The following is a 6,915-nucleotide window of genomic DNA, read 5'->3' as shown; positions in this document are numbered from 1 at the left end:
CGGAGCATGGCGTGATGCCTTGTAACGTCAGACCTCCCTCGCAGCATTCCTAAACTAGGGCAATCAATCAGTCTCGCGGTGGTGCTCTCTACGCACCTTTCCTTGATCCAGCTTGATGCCTACGCTGCCTCCTTAATTACCTGTCTAATGTGCTTTCTTTGCTAACTTAAAGAAAAAATGGCGTTTTGCCATTTCATTGCAAATAAGACAACAGCAATACATTTCTGTGTGGTTATTTACTTTTGCAGGGCTTTGGATCAAATCCAGGGACCATTGCATGTGATAGGAAGTACCCGGTTACCGAGCTAAATCCTTGTCGTAAATCAGTCTTTAAAAAATAATTTTAATAGCTGGGTGGTGGTGGCACATCCCTTTAATCCCAGCACTCGGGAAGTAGAGGCAGGCGGATCTTTGTGAGTTTGAGGCCAGCCTGGTCTACAAGAGCTAGTTCCAGGAAGGGCTCCAAAGCTACAGAGAAAACCCTGTCTTGAAAAACCAATAATAATAATAATAATTTTAATTACCTAATCTATGTATGTATGTATGTATTTTATGTATGTGTTACGTGTTTTGAGACAGGCTCTCACTGGGAAGCCTAGGCAGTCCTTGAACTCCTAACTTTCCTGCTCCCTCCTGAGTGTCAGCTTTATAGAAACATGCCACTCTACCTGGTCTCAAACGCATCTTTTCTAATCTTTATTTTTATACCCATACTGCTAGCATTTAAATCCCAGGCCTCATCCATACTATACTAGCACTTTACCACTAAACTACACTTCCCCGGCTCTATCTGTGCATTTTCGAGATGGCTGCTGGCTTATGGGCTGACCCAAGGGAAGAAACAAAAAAAGTTCGAGGCTGTCAATTACTGTGCAAGAAAACCCGCTTTCCGTAGCAGATTCAAAGAGACCTGACTCACAACCTGCTGCTTGATGTCTCACTACTCACCTCCTCCTCCATTTGAAAGGCCATTGCTCCGTCCTCATCCACTCCAGCATCTGCTCCAGGCCTGAGTGAGAAGCAAGGGTTCAACACAGACCTCTTGTTAGACTGACGGCTGCTTTGGCCTGTCAAGAACAAAACTCATTCAATACGGCTTCCCAGATTTCTCCTAAATTCTCCGCCTTTATTCTAGGCGGTGGAGGAATAAGGATGGCAAATGGATGATTATTTTTACTCTTCCCCAAGTGGAGTCACTGATTCATTCAGCCAACATCTTGACTGCTTTTTAAAGGTCATCTTTATTTTAAGGTAGTACAAGTGTCTATGCTTCAAAACAGGAGAAATTCATTGACAAATAACAAGGAAGCTGGATATGGTGGTACACACCTGTAATCCTAGCACTTGGGAGGCTGCAACAGAAGAATTATAAATTCAAGGCTAGCCTGTCCTACACAGTAAGACCTTGTCTTTTTGTTTTTGTTAAAAAAAAAAAAAGAAGAAGGAAGAAAGAAAAAAAAGGGAAAGTGAATAAGTCAGACAGTGGTAGCATATGCCTTTAATTCCAGCATTGGGGAGGCAGAGGAAAGTGAATCTCCAGGTTCAAGACCAGCCTGGTCTATATAGTGAGTTCCAGGACAGCCAGGCTACACAGAGACACCCTGTCTGGAAAAACAAAACCAAACAAACAAATAATAACAAAACAACACAAACCAAACAAAACAATAACAAAAAAGTGAAATAAAAATTAAGTACCAGGCTAGGCAGTGATGGTGCACGCCTTTAATCCCAGCACTTGGAAGGCAGAGACAGGTGGATCTCTGTGAGTTTGAGACTAGCCTGGTCTACAGAGTGAGTTCCAGGACAGGTTCCAAAGCTACAGAGGATCCCTGTCTCAAAAAACCAGAAAAAAAAAATTAAGTGCCAATTTTCATAATATTGGGCAGTATGGTGAAAGTAACTTGGAAGATTTTGTTGTTAATGTGATTGGTGATGGGATAATAATATATTGGTATTTGTGAGTTATTGTTTTTAGAAAATTGTATTGGTGTTGATTTTTGTACATTGATGGTATTTGTGAGTTATTGTTTTTAGAAAATTGTATTGGTGTTGATTTTTGTACATTGATATATTGAATATTGTATGTGAGTATGCTTCTACCTCTATTTGTATTGACATATATACAATATTTACATTCCTACCTCTGATTAAGATATTTATACACATTGTTTACCTTTGGAGGTCATTGTCCTCACTCATTGCACAGTTGTTCATTCTCTTAGTCTTCAAGTTAGATAGATAAAAATCAATAGTCATATATGTTTATTATATTTAGGCTAATCAGGTTATTTAGGTACATACTTAGTATAGATAGTATAATCTTCAACCTCTTCAAAGAGCTATGGAAAATGGCCTTTAATCTAACTCATAGTTCTATAGTAGTGAGACACAATCAATCCTGGCATCACCGCTCTACTCCCGAGAGAACGTTGAGCACCAAAGACACTCCACATGGAGCTTGTCTTCTTCCTGGCAGAACTGGCCTTTGGGCAAAGAAAAAGCCCATACCTCGACCACTGACAGAATTACAAAATATCCGTAAATGGATAAAAGCAGGATTGTCTTATCTTGCCAAGACAGGGTGAGAGAGTCCTAAAAGGTTTCTTGCCTTTAAAAAATGGCATGTCAGTTACATCAGGCCTTAGCCAAAATTGGTTGACTCAACATTGCATACGAGACTTTGGGTGATTGCCCAGGTATTCAGTTGTCTTTTCCATTCGTTGCACATTTCGGAAGTTTCCCGCTTGTACTTCCGGGCTGCTTGAGTAAGATTATTTTCCTTCTCAGATCTTTGGCTCCTGCATCCGGACGGATACTTTGGATTCTGGTGTAAGCTGGTGTAAGTCTTACTTCTGTTTATTAAAGTTGTATATTTTGTATTAAGATAGTCTGGGGACTTTTCATTACCGATCGCCCTGCGGCTTCATTAATGTTGTTGCTGGTTTTTTTTTTTTTTTCTAAGACAGAATTTCTCTATATCCCTCTGGTTGTAGTGGAACTCACAGAGGTTTGCCTACCTCTGCTTCCTGGGTGCTGGGGTTAAAAAAGTGTACCACCATGCCCAGCCCAACTTAAAAGATTATTAATGGTCATTTCTCTGTGTAGCCCTGACTTTCCTGGAACTCACTCTGTAGATCAGGCTGGCCTCAAATTCACAAAGGTCTGCCTGCCTCTGCCTCCTGAGTGCTGAAATTAAAGGCGTGTACCACCACATTTTTGTTTTTTGTTTTTGTTTTTTTTTTTTGTGGGGGGTGGGGAGTGCTGGTTTTGGTTTTCCGGACAAGATTTCTTTATGTATCTCTGGCTGTCTTGCTAGTTATTGTTTTAAGAAAATATAAAAATTAAAGCTGACGGTATAATTCAGTTGCAGAAGGCTTGCCTAGCGCACATAAGACTCTGAGTTCAATCTCCAGTTTGTAAATAAATAAAGGAAAGGGCTGGGGCTAAGATCAGTGGCAGAGCCCTTGTCTGGTACACACGAGGGCTGTATAGTCTGATAAATACTACAAAAAAAATGAGTAAGTGCTATACTCTTGATCTACGGCTGACCCCCAAAGGTTCATATGCTGCGGGCTGAGTGCTCGGTATTTAGTGTACTGAAAGGTGAAGAAATCCCTCAAATATGTAGCCTGGAGGAAGTAATGCGGTCATTGGAGGCTTGACTTTAGAAGGGATTAACGCCATCCCGAGGGAACTGGTTAGACCTTGGGGAGGCTGGACTAGTTACCAAGAGGTGGATTACTGTGAAGAACCCACACCCCCCACCCCACCAACACCTCTGCTTGTTCCTCTGAAGGCGCTGTCCCAGCTCTCAGTCACACTCTCTGAAGACACAGTGCAGTGCAAGGTCTGTGATGATTAATCTGGACTGTCAGCTTGACGCCATTTCAAATCAGCCGCCAAACACGGCTGTGGGCATGTCTGTGAAAGACTATGGAGATTAAGTTAGCTGAGATGGGGAGACACATCCGAAGTGAGGGTGATGGTATTCCAGGGGCCGGAATTCTGGACTGAATGCAACGGAGAAACTGAGCTGAGCACAGGTTGCTTCTCTCTCCCTCTCCCTCCCCTTCTCCCGCACTCCCACCATGTGAAATCGCCATATGATTCTGCTGCCACACCTTGCCACAGTGGGCTGTGTCCTCTAGAACCATAAGCAAAATAACCCCTTCCTCATGTAGCTTTTGTTAGGTATTTAGTGGTAGTTACCACACAAGCGACTAAGAAGTCCCCACCAGATCTGGCTACTCAAGCTTGGACATTTTAGCCTTAAAAGCTATGAACTCAAATAAATCTCTTATGCTTTTAAAGTTTTAGACATGGGCATTTTGTGTGCCCAACAAAAAGGACAAAGTCAGGAAACATAAAGGACTTTGTTTGGTGGGTGTGGGTGCACACACACACACACACACACACACACACACACACACACACACAGATTTGGTGCCTGTGGAGGCTGGATGAGGGTGCCAGATCCCCTGGAGCTGGACTTTCAGGTGATTGTGAGCTGCCCTCTGTGAGTGCTAGGAACTGAACTGGGGTCCTCCGCAAAAGCAACAAGTGCTCTTAATTGCTGAGTCATCTCTCTAGCTCCCAGGAAATTGCCCTTAAAGGCCTCCATAGGATATGGTAGGCTTCCTATAGTTCACAAATCACAAGGATGTACCTTTAACAGTTCCACCAACCCATGACATTCCAGAATATGGGTGAGATGAAACCATGAGAATTATAAATTTTAAGACATTTCAGATTAGCATGCAACCTGCAAATTTAACAATGTATTAATGGTTTTATAATTATAAAGTCCTATACTATTGTGTATGACCAGCCATGTTAGCCAGTGGATTTAAACCCCCTTTAATTACAAAAAGATGTATACTATTTAAAAAATGAAGCTGGGTGGTGGTAGCACAAACCTTTGATCACAGCACTTGGGAGACAGAGGCAGGCAGATCTCTGAGTTCAAAGCCAGCCTGGTCTACAGAGCAAGTTCCAAGACAGCCAGGGCTGTCACACAGAGAAACCTTGTCTCAAAAAGCGAAAATAGGGACCGGAGAGATGGCTAACTGGTTAAAAGCTCTGGCTGCTCTTCTAGAGGACTTGGGTTCAATTACCAGCACCCACATGGCAGCTCACAAGTGTCTATAACTCCAGTTCCAGGGAACCTCAGTGCCTCACACTAATACCCATAAAATAAAATTAAATAAATTATTTTTAAAAAAAGCAAACAAACCAGGGGCTGGAGAAATAGCTCTGTGGTTAAGAACACTGGCTGTTCCTCCAGAGGACCTGAGTTCAATTCCCAGCACCCACATGGCAGCTCACAGCTGTGTGTAACTCCAGTTCCAGACCTGCCATCATCACCATACAGACATGCATGCTGGCAAAACACAGTTCTCATAGCATAAAGATAAATAGGTTTTTAAAAGAAAAAACAAAATAAATAAGTAAGTAAGTAAATAAATAAAAGCATTTTTTTTTTGTAAAGCATTCCTTTAAAGCTAGGAAAAACAATTGTTAACAAATTAGACCACGGGTTAACTTAGAAACTTTTAGAGGGAGCTGGGCAAAGAAGTGAAAATGCTACCAGGAAAGAGGCAATATGATTAATAAAGAACCCGGTAGGAAAGATCAACACAAATCCAAGTATCAGTCTTTTGTGAGCAAAAAAGAAAACAAAGCTAGTGATATCATCCCACAGTGACATGTGACAAAGTGAGGAGCCTGGACCAAGGTGACCCTTTACTTGATGGCTTGACTTTACTTCCCTGGGACCTACGTCAAAACCAGATTGACAGTGCATGCTATTATTCCAGAAATGCCATGGCAGGCTCAGAGGTGGAGACAGAATCCCACAGACGCTCTCAGGCCAGCTATTCTGGAGTATGCCATGCAGCAACATGCAGTCAGTAAGACACCCCTCAAAATACTGAGGGAGCTGAGGACTGATGCTTGAGGGGTTCCTCTGAGCTCCACAGTGTGCTGTGGCATGGCTACATTCTAACACAGACACACCACACAAACACAGACACAAAAATACATAATAGCATTTTTTAAAAAAGAGGAACTCAGGAGTTGGGCACCGTGGTAGACATCTTTAATTCCAGCACTTAAGAAGCAGGGTAGATGGATCGCTGTGAATCCGAGGCTATCCTAGTCTACATAGCAAGTTCTAGCTCAGCCAGGCCTGCATAGATGACCCTGTTTCAAAAAATAAAAACAAAGTGATGTCTCAGTGCACCTTATGCTGTTTCAGAGGACCAGAATTCAGTTCCCAGCACCCACACTGCAAAACCCACAACCACACTAACTCTAGCTTCAGGGGACCCTTTGTCCTCAAGGTCACCTGCACTCATGAACACACATACACAAAACAACCAAAAAATAAATCTTTAAAAATGAAAAACTTGAGTGTGTATGTGTGTTCTGTGTGTGTGTGTGTGTGTGTGTAACATAAAAGCTGCACAATCTTTATGGAAAGCATAATGTTGCAAAATGTTTTCTAAGGTGTGACAATTTTCTGACTCCTATACTTAGGGAATAATCTTAAATCAGGAACAAATACAGTATGCTGAAAGATATTTATCAGAATTTTACTTCTGGTTTCAAACAACCTCAATATTAGATAATTAGAGAAAATAAGAGCAATTTTATATGTTTACGTGAGGAGGTATGAAGTAGCAAATAGGAACCAACTAGGGCAAACCCCACAAATATGCCTACACGGCAACTTGTAGACTATATATTGTATGAAACAAGAGATGAAAGGTTTGAAGCATGCAAGTAGTATGATGTTTTCCTCAGGACCACACACATGCATAAATATATTACGTGGTGAAAGTATTAAAAATGCATGGCTGAATAGTCACCAACTTCCAGAGAGTGGCTAAGTATGTTAGAAGGACAGAACTGCAA

This window comes from Myodes glareolus, chromosome 4 (assembly GCF_982192425.1).
Source record: "Myodes glareolus chromosome 4, mMyoGla1.1, whole genome shotgun sequence".
NCBI lineage: Eukaryota > Metazoa > Chordata > Mammalia > Rodentia > Cricetidae > Myodes > Myodes glareolus.
This window is presented reverse-complemented; position numbering follows the sequence as displayed.